The sequence below is a fragment of the Bacillus rossius genome, chromosome 1 (genome assembly GCF_032445375.1).
Source record: "Bacillus rossius redtenbacheri isolate Brsri chromosome 1, Brsri_v3, whole genome shotgun sequence".
NCBI lineage: Eukaryota > Metazoa > Arthropoda > Insecta > Phasmatodea > Bacillidae > Bacillus > Bacillus rossius.
Genome location: NC_086330.1, coordinates 193,373,112 through 193,382,686, shown reverse-complemented (window position 1 = coordinate 193,382,686; position 9,575 = coordinate 193,373,112). Strand labels below are relative to the sequence as shown.

The window sequence follows — 9,575 nt, the reverse complement described above, 5'->3', positions numbered from 1 at the left end:
GAAGGATCGGTCGCCGTTTTTATTTTTTTTTCGCTCGTCGGGTTCGAACTGAGGACTCCGAGTTCCGTGTCGTTAATGTATGATTTTTAAATATTTTTTATTAAATTTTTATTAATTGAATTTTTTTATAAATTTAAAAAAAAATTTCATTAAAATCGGATAATAAATCAAGATTTTAAAGATGGCGGTCGTAACGAAAAATGCAACGGTGACGTCATCACTCAAAATGGCTGTCATGACATCCTAATTTTCAAGGTCATGACCTCTGCGGCTTAGAGCGGCTAGCTCTTAGGAGTTTTAAGCCGCTTTTAGGAATTTGGGTTCTTTCTAGGACAAAACGACTTTTGAGGATTTTCGAAATCCTGATTTTTAAATTGTGGAATTTTTTGAGAATTTTTGGCGGAATTTTTTTCACAGAAATGTAAATTTTGACGAATTTTGTGGAATTTTGGGCAATTTTTGCCCAATTTTGGCGAATTTTGAGGGTCAAAGGTCAAGGTCAAATTTGTCCCGTTACGCTATGTCCCGTTACACTCCTCCAAGATGGTCGCCGTGACGTCACAATCCAAGATGGCGGATCGGACACACAGCTCCGGACCCTGGACCCTGTGCCAGAAAATACATTCCTATACTACTTATATTACATTTGCAATGAAAACACATTACACACACAGGTAACACAACGAACACACAATGCACAAATTGAACACACAGTTGCGAGAACTCCATCTTATTTAGAAATCATAAATAGAGAGTAGTATATAATGGCCGTTCCGAGGACAGACATCGCCAGTAAGAAGCCGGAGAAGCCGACCACCATCTTGGATTATGACGTCACGGCGGTCATCTTGGATGACTTTGACCTAGAGCTTTGAACTTGACCTTCAAATTTTGACAAAATCTGCCAAAAACGACTAAAATGTTGTAAACATTTTCCAAAATTCAACAAAATTTACAGTTTTTTTGGAAAACAATCTCGAAAAATTTGAAAAATAAATCATTTCTTTATTTCGAGGAAAAAAATTCCTGTTTTGAGGGAAAATGTTTCGGTTAAAATCCTTAAAAATGCAGTGGCTTGAAATCTCTGCAAAGAGGCATAAAGTCCTCATCTACAAGCCTCCCTAAGCCTAAGAGGTCATGACCTTGACAATAAGGATTCCATGGCCAATATTTTGAAATGTTATGTAACTGTTGCAATTTTCGTTACGGCCACCATCCGTATTTTTTATGCTAAAAATCGGGAAACAGTTGAAAATTTATAAAATATTAATTTAATAAAAATTTCAATAAAAACATTCTGCCATCTTGTATTATGATGTCACGGCCGACATATTAAAAATCCATAAATATTATCAGAAATATTTGAAAAATTAAAAAAATATATTTCAAATTTTAATAAAATTTTAATTAAAAAACGCACTTATGTCATGGAGTCTTCAGTTAGAACGTGATGAGGACAAAATAAAAATTATGACAGATCCTTTCACTACGAAAGTCACAGACAAACTGACCTACCACCACTAATGCCAAAGGTATATATAGCACATTATAGTATGTAATTACATCCGCCATCTTGTTTTCGTCTGCTGGAGATCGCCATCTTGAATCTGACATACGATTTTCGTCTACTAGAGTGCGCTGCCGCCATATGAGATTAATTTTCACCCGATGGAGTGTTGTAATAATTTATTACTGTGACGCCTGCCATATTTACATTTGACGCCATCTTGGAAATTCGTAATTGTTAGGCTATAAATTCGGGAAAAGTACAAAATTCATAAAAAAAATCAGAAAATAATTAATTGATTGATTCGATCGATTACAAAGCTTGGTTCGATCCTTGCTCCATCCCAAAAATTATAATATTGTCAAAAACCTCTTATTTGATAAAATATCGTAAAAAGTCATAAAGGAGGCTTAAATTATTCTACTACCAGTCTCCAATAAGCTGATGATGACATATTGACCACCATCTTGAAAATTCGTAATAATTAACCTAGAAATATAAGAAAAATTCCAAAAACCCACAAAAAACTAATTATTAAAGTAATGATTCTCTCGAACGATACCCGAACTTGGTTACATACACAGTCAGTGGTACGAGTAACTAAAACTTAAAATAAATTTTAAATTCTGTATCCTATTACCTTTTGTGGAGTTTATTAATAATTCTCTCTACGAAAAACTACTATAAACACGATACCTGTCCAACGAAATGAATACGTTGTCGCGATGTGTACCATGGAAGACTAATTTTTCGATACTTGGAATACCTTCCAACCAGGTATTGTACAATGTTAGGTGTATATACCAAGAATATCCAAACCAAAAGGTATTTTTCGATGATACTCGAAAAACTATTTTTTAGCAGGCCAAGTCCAATACCAGGCGTTTATATAAGACTTTACGATCCAAAATAACTTAAAAAGAAGAGTATTTGGAAGCACAATCAACGAAAAGGAAGCACAATTATTGGAAGCTCAATCAGAAAAAGGAAGCTGTATTACGTTAAAAATCAGTCTTAGTTAAATATCAGATTACAAGAAATAAAACAATTTATTTTTGATATCTAAATAATTCATTTATTTTTCAATATTATACACATGCAAGTTAAACATGTGATTATTGTATATAGCCAGTTTCCCTCAGTTCTTTAAGTATGTATGGAGGGTACCGACGATGTGCGAGTAGTTTCTTCCACGAACTGATGCCACCAAAAGTCTCCGGCGATCAACCAATATGTTAAAATTTTTCTATGACATATAATCAATCTCTTCTGCTATCTTATATTCCTGGAATGTTTTTATTAATATTTTAAGATCACTACTCTCCCAGTGTTCATCGTAAGCTTGATCAGAATAATTAATTTTTTCACACCTTTCCATCGTTCCGGTCTCAGTGCTTCAGCTTTCGATCTCGCCAGATTTAGGTGCTTCAACACAGTCTTTGGTTTTGTCACCAGCATCAGTGGCAATGTCGCCATCATCGGAGAAGTAAGTGACTTCACCCAGATTACTGTAATAATTCTTAATCGTTGACGTCGAAGCTTCTTCGTCGTCTTCAAGTTTCGTTATTAAGAGTCCATCATTTATACAAAGTATAGAGGATCTATCTGAATTCGGCTTGAATGTATTCTCACTTTCCATATTAAGGATACTTCCATTGTCTTCATTATTCCATAAATCATCAACGTCCTTCAATTTCAAATCTTTGTCGAGACCAGAAGAGCTATGAACATAATTTCGTTTTAGACAAGAAAATTATTGACGTAATTCAGAACATTCTTCTTTAGAAAAGTAGCTCCATCGTTGTCCTCTAGCTTGCAAGTAGGCTTGGCGTTAGAAGTTCTGTCATGTCTTTTTAAGCTCACTCTTCGCGTAAACGTTTGCTACAACGAAAGCAACTTCAAGTAATATTGTATATCTGATTAATCTTTTTTAATATTGTCTCTGGTGTAAGTGGTGGATCTCTGCACGCCATTGGGAGACCGAGCCAGGTGGCCACAAGGTCCCGCCTTGTAGCTGCTGGCAGGTCGTGACTCGCACAGGGCCGCCGGCCACGCGCGGGAGGCACACACTTCGCACTGGCCACTCCGGCATCCAATACCGTTACGGTGGGCGCGCGGGTCACTGGGTCTGAACCGGTCCGCGGTGGGGGCGCCTGACCTCGCCTCGGGGAGTCGACGTGCCGTCCGCACCGGGGTTCCTGGCGACATATCGCCTCTAGTGACAGAGAGACGGGCGGGTACAAACTCAATCGGCGCATGCCTGATCCTTCTCACGGAAATTCCTGGAATGGATCCCATGTCTTCTCGGTAGGAGGCGTTGCTGAAGATAAAAGTTCTTTAGACACCGTTAAATTTTTGGTTGACTTAGACTCTTCTAAATATTTTACTTTGACATCATAATAATTCTTTAGTGTCCTACAAAGTGGTTCATTTGTTATACCAAATTTCTAACGTCACTAATAAATGTTTTTTATCTGTGATTACACATTCATGTTGACAAAATCATGTTGGACGACTAGAAAAAATGTTTTTTTCAGTGATCACTGCCATCATTTTTTGTGACAGTTCTCGAACAGCCTAGCCGTCAGAGAACGGTAGTAAGTGTTACAATAGTGTTGTCAATCCGTTCTTCATTCTGTTGAGCTTCCGTTTGGCACGCTTCGTACGACGCATGTTAGCATGTTGCCCTGCTGACCGAGAAGTAGGCCACAGATCAAGTTCACGATAAAAACCAAGTTTCATACTAACATTTTCATAAATTACTGAATTGGTAACACCTACTAAAAATTAAATATATAAAAAAATTAAATATTTTTACATCGGATTCTAAAACTTTTATTGTTATCACGTCATTATTCATTTATCAGTACCAATAAATTTATTAATACGTGTATTCAGCACTCATTCGAGGTTAAAAAAAATGTGATGATAATTTGGTTTTTGTGTATTTGATGTTTTGAAAACATTGGAGTAGAAAAAATATACAATGGAAATTATGAAAATAAAACGCAGTGTGTTTGGTCACCACATTTAGGCCACGAGGACGCAGTATAGAGGGTGAGCCAAGTGGAACATGCCTCAGCCAGACTGGCCCCAGCTGAGTCGCACCTTCATGCCATCAGGGACGAACTGGCCAGGCGGCAGCCCCGACAGGACTCCAGCCCACGCACCAGAACCACGCTGCCAGAGCCACTGTCAGCTCACGACCGGGCGGGGCCCCGCCGTGGGGAACGGCCCGTCACAGTCGACTGCTCTCGAGCTCCGGTCACACCCGGGTCTCTTCGTCCCGCCGACACCGCTGGTCATCTCGAGCGCCGCCCGAAGCGCTGGCGGCGGCGGGCGCGTGGGAACTGGACAACCGAAGATTCACCCCCTTAGATCGACATGACCTTCGGGCTGGTTCGTACATGTTCGGGTTTGTTTTTATTTTTTTTATCTGTACGTTCAAAACAAACATTGCATTATTGATCAAAGAATTGAAGACTAATGTTATTTTATTTTTTTAAAGAGTAAAACACATGTACACCAATATTGCCTTGTTACTAATTATGAGATTTTCAGGTAAGTTATTGAGCTATTTCTGTTTGATTTGTTAGGAGATTAGTTTTGTCCGTTTACAAGTTAACATTGCTTGTGTTATTCTTGGCAAGTAATCATTTCTTATACAAATGTTTGTACACTATAGGCTTATTTTTTTTTTTTAAATTTTAGGTAGTGTGTGGAGATTTCATCTTATTTGTTCATGAGCGCACAACATATAAAATCATAAGAAATGTTTTCTGGTGGTGTGTAGCAGTTAACCACATTTAAGTAAAAATATTTTGAAAAAATTGTTACCAGAGCTGAATTACATTCAGGTGAGTGCACTTAATATAATTTGGGGGGTAAATATGTAGTTGGGCGGTATTTGCGAAAAAAAAATGTTAAAAATCCGAAAATGTTTTTATTATATGCTCTTTAACTTCCTATTTTCATTAAACCCGGCGGAGATAAGAAATTCCAAATACTTTAGGAGATATCGAATTTTTAAATTTCATTACAATACCAGTGCATTCATGTGGCGATGACCATAGTTTCTTGTTTACGAGCATCTATTTTTTTATTGGATAATGATGTCACGTGCTTGTTCGTGATAGGCCAGAGTTCAAATGAACCAATACGTGATTATTTAGTTCATTTATTGTTTAAAACGGTGTTTAATTACCGCCTCCAACTTAGGTGAGTTTTTGACGTTTCTAATTTTAAAGTCTTATTTTTTATTTGGATATTGTTGCGCAAGTAATAAGTAACAAAAAAATTTTACTTGAGTTGTAACTGTTCATCCTTTGACCCGGTTTGTTAGGTCAGGTCAGTTACACTATAAATACTTTAAAACTAAAGAACCATTGAAATTAATTTATATTATTTTTAATGTACGCTTTGTTTCAAAGTATTTATAATGTAACTCACCTGACATAATCAACCATTTTCATTAATTAGGCATTCACAAACTCATGGCAATAAAAAATTGAGACGGTCGAATGATGACACAGGTCTTGTATAGCAAAATAAGAACGGCGATATCTCCTAAAGTATTTGGAATTTCTTATCTCCGCCGCTTTTAATGAAAAGAGGAAGTTGAAGAGTATATAATAAAGGTATTTTCGGAATTTTAACATTTTATTTTCGCAAATACCGCTCAACTACAAATTTATCATTTGGGGTATTGCAGGAAAAATTATAAATTCCTAAAACGTTTTTTACTTCCTGACATGTTTAAAATTATTATTCTCTTTGAGGGTTGTTTGATACTGCAAGTAGTTTATCATGTTTAACATGTGGATTGGTTCGGATTATTTATTACAAATCTGTAATATTGAGATACTGCCCTTGGGTTAGCTGGATTAAAAATACAGTGAAATTTGTTAGGTTAGTAACAATATACGTACAGTGATTCTAAGTACAGTGGAATTTACATTTGGTTAGCTTAGGATAGCGCCAATTAAAAATTCTGTAAAATCAATTGAACGGTTGGATGTTACTAACCTAATTTAACCAATCAATATACATTTTACAGTAATTTTTTAGGTTATTATCTCACGTTGCTGCGTTTTGTATGCAAAATAAACTTTGGACTCTTATTATTTTTTTTAATCTCTTAATATGTACCTGTATTTACTCTGAACAAAGTTTTTCTAAATTCAGACTGGTTTTTGAGAAATCACTGTTTATAGGTTACATTACATTACCTGTGCTGTAAAGGGCCTGTCACCATGTTGTTCTTTAATTGAGTTGCAGATCCTGTTGTTTTTCATACACAAATTGTATATTTTTTATTTGGATAATGCAATGCAGTAACGTAAATTATAACATTAAAAAAGTTATGTGACTCCTTATTGTGCATTCCAAACGAGCGATATTTTTTTAGCAGTTTATAGGTGCAAAATTCTGATTTTTTACGTGAGACAACACATAACCTGACATAAAATAAATTTTCATTATGTAACAAATTATTCCTTTTATACCTACGTCAGGTTACGTGCTATTGCAGGTAACTAATCTGCGCTTTGCGCCTCCATACTGCTATAAAAAAATCCCTGTCAAGGGTTGGCGTTTGTGTTTGGATACACATTAGGGACTCGTAACTTTTTGAAAACTATTATTTACGTTTCATTGGGTTATAATATTCAAATAAAAAGTATATACATTCTTATATATATGGAAAACCACAAGATTGGCAATGCAATTAGAGGAGAAAATGGCGACAGCTGCTTCACTGCATAGGATATCTAGTGTGACCTGCAAAATGTGATTTCTTGAAAACCACTAGGAATTAAGAAAAGCTGTTTACAGTTTTAATAGAGGAAGGTTTTTAGTGTCTGAAAAGGTATTTTCAGAATTTTATAATTTAATTTATGGATAAGCAGCAACAATAGAAAATTACCTTTTGTTAAATTTAGCTAACCAACAATTCACATGATTTTACAAATTTTGTATTGTTTATACTTACCTGCTTGAACATTAAACTACTGTTAAACCATTTATTTAATTTTTTTAAATATCTTTGAGAATTAGCGCAGTGTAATCGAAGACGTTTACTGTATTGATGATTGATTTACTTTATTGATGCGCAACGAAGTTGTATAATTGTTGGATTGGTTAAGCAAATTCAATCATCAAGGGTACTGATAAATGGTTTTTAACATTATATTTACTTGAGTCCATTGGTAAAACGTTAAAACACTGGATAGGCTCAATTTCCATCGACTGCTTATGTTTTTTCCTCATGCTCACTTGATAATATTACAGGGTTATACTGTAGTTCACAGTTGCAATACTTGGTTAGGTTAGTTACATAAGTGCTGTTAAATCACGAAAATGGTTAGGGAGAGGTAACTTCTTCATAACTACTGTAAAATGGTGTAAGCAATTCTTTAGGTAAGTTTAACTAGACTTTAAAAATAATTTATTTGGCGAAGTACGTAGTACTAAGAATTTCTATTTATCAAATTTGGTTTGTGTGGAAAAGTTGTTACTCTAGGAAATTTCTGAATCCATCTTTGTATGAATATTAACTAATATTATTAGAAACAAAAAATACAATGTGTGGTATATTTTAATTTTCTAACTCCCTCTGAACTCTGCAGTTATGCGATTATCGATAATAATTGTAAAACATTGCAATATACATCCGACACATTTTGTAGTGATTTCACAACTGTACTATGAAGTAATGCCATCGACTGCTGCAAAATAACATGCTGACATCTATTCTCGTGTAGGCATTTTGTTGATACGACTAAAATATGAGCATATAGGATACATATAGAATCTTACAAATTTTGGTAACCTACCTACTAATACTCTCCCCGAAGACTTTGATTAGATACTTAAAAAAAAAAAGAACTGCTTATGTGACATGCATTACATGAAATGAATTCAACTTGTAAACATTTTGCTTGAATCAAAGCCTAGATTTGCTTAAGCTGATAACAAGCAAATACATCACTCGAGGCCCTGAGAAACATACTTCTAAAATTGTGTAGTTACTTGGATTGTTAAATACCTAGTTTTTCTGCGATAATGGGCACAAGAGCTTAATTTTACAACTAAATGTTGCTGAAGCATCAAATAGAATTATGTTTTGCATATAATTTTTTTTCCACATAAATGAGTTTTTGTCAAAAAGTATTTGGAAAAAAATATCTGTTTGAAAGGACAAAGAAAAATGTTAATTGTAGTACATAAATAAGAATTTACCAAAAGTATTTGTGAATGTATCAAAATTCTAAAATGGTTTTGAAGGTAATTTATCATTCTGGTACGCATAACTTTTTTCTTTGATACATTTATTTATCAGTTTCATTTCTCTTAGTACAATATAAATAATTTAACTTTGATTTATTTTTTGTTTCAGGCTTGTGGAGAACAGCTTTTTTTTTATCTACTCTTTGGCTGGCCAATGTAAATAAGCAATGATATCATGAATGCAGCGAGAGAGTTTATTTGATGTATTTTAAAATCACTGATAATATTTATTGGTGTATTTTAAAATCACTGATAATATTTATTGGTGTATTTTAAAATCGCTGATAATATTTGTTTTGTGGCTGGAAGATGGTAACCATGGTGACTTGTGAATTTTTATGAAGGATTAATAAAAAGCAGTAAAAATTATTAATGGTTGTCACTAGGAATTTTTTTTTTTTAATAATCTATCAATCATCTACACTCTACAGTAACAATTTTCTCTAACTCAAATAATATTTCAATACATATCTTATAAAGTATTCATATATGTACAATATAGACCAATTTTGAGCTATTCTGATATCAGTATATTAGTTATTATGAACATATACTATCAGAACTACCATTTGCATATAGTGCACATACATACATAACACTAGCCAACAACCATTAAAAAAAACACTACTATATAGACTTACATTAAAAAAATCATAGACAAGTACAGATTATTCACTATTATATTCTAGAGCCAATTCCAATAAGTGTGAGGGCGTACCGGTGTTAACAATTTGAATTATTGGTGGAAATAGTGGGCGCCACCATGTGAGTGGGCACGTGG

The 9,575-nt window shown here is 34.4% G+C and overlaps 1 long non-coding RNA gene across 1 annotated transcript; it reads left to right on the top strand.

Annotated features, from left to right (window-relative positions):
- Window positions 1-4,998: 4,998 nt before the first annotated feature.
- Window positions 4,999-9,163, top strand: LOC134529729 (uncharacterized). Its single transcript, XR_010074685.1, has 2 exons — window positions 4,999-5,068; window positions 8,904-9,163. It is a non-coding gene; the product is annotated as an uncharacterized LOC134529729 (long non-coding RNA).
- The last annotated feature ends 412 nt before the right edge of the window (window positions 9,164-9,575 follow it).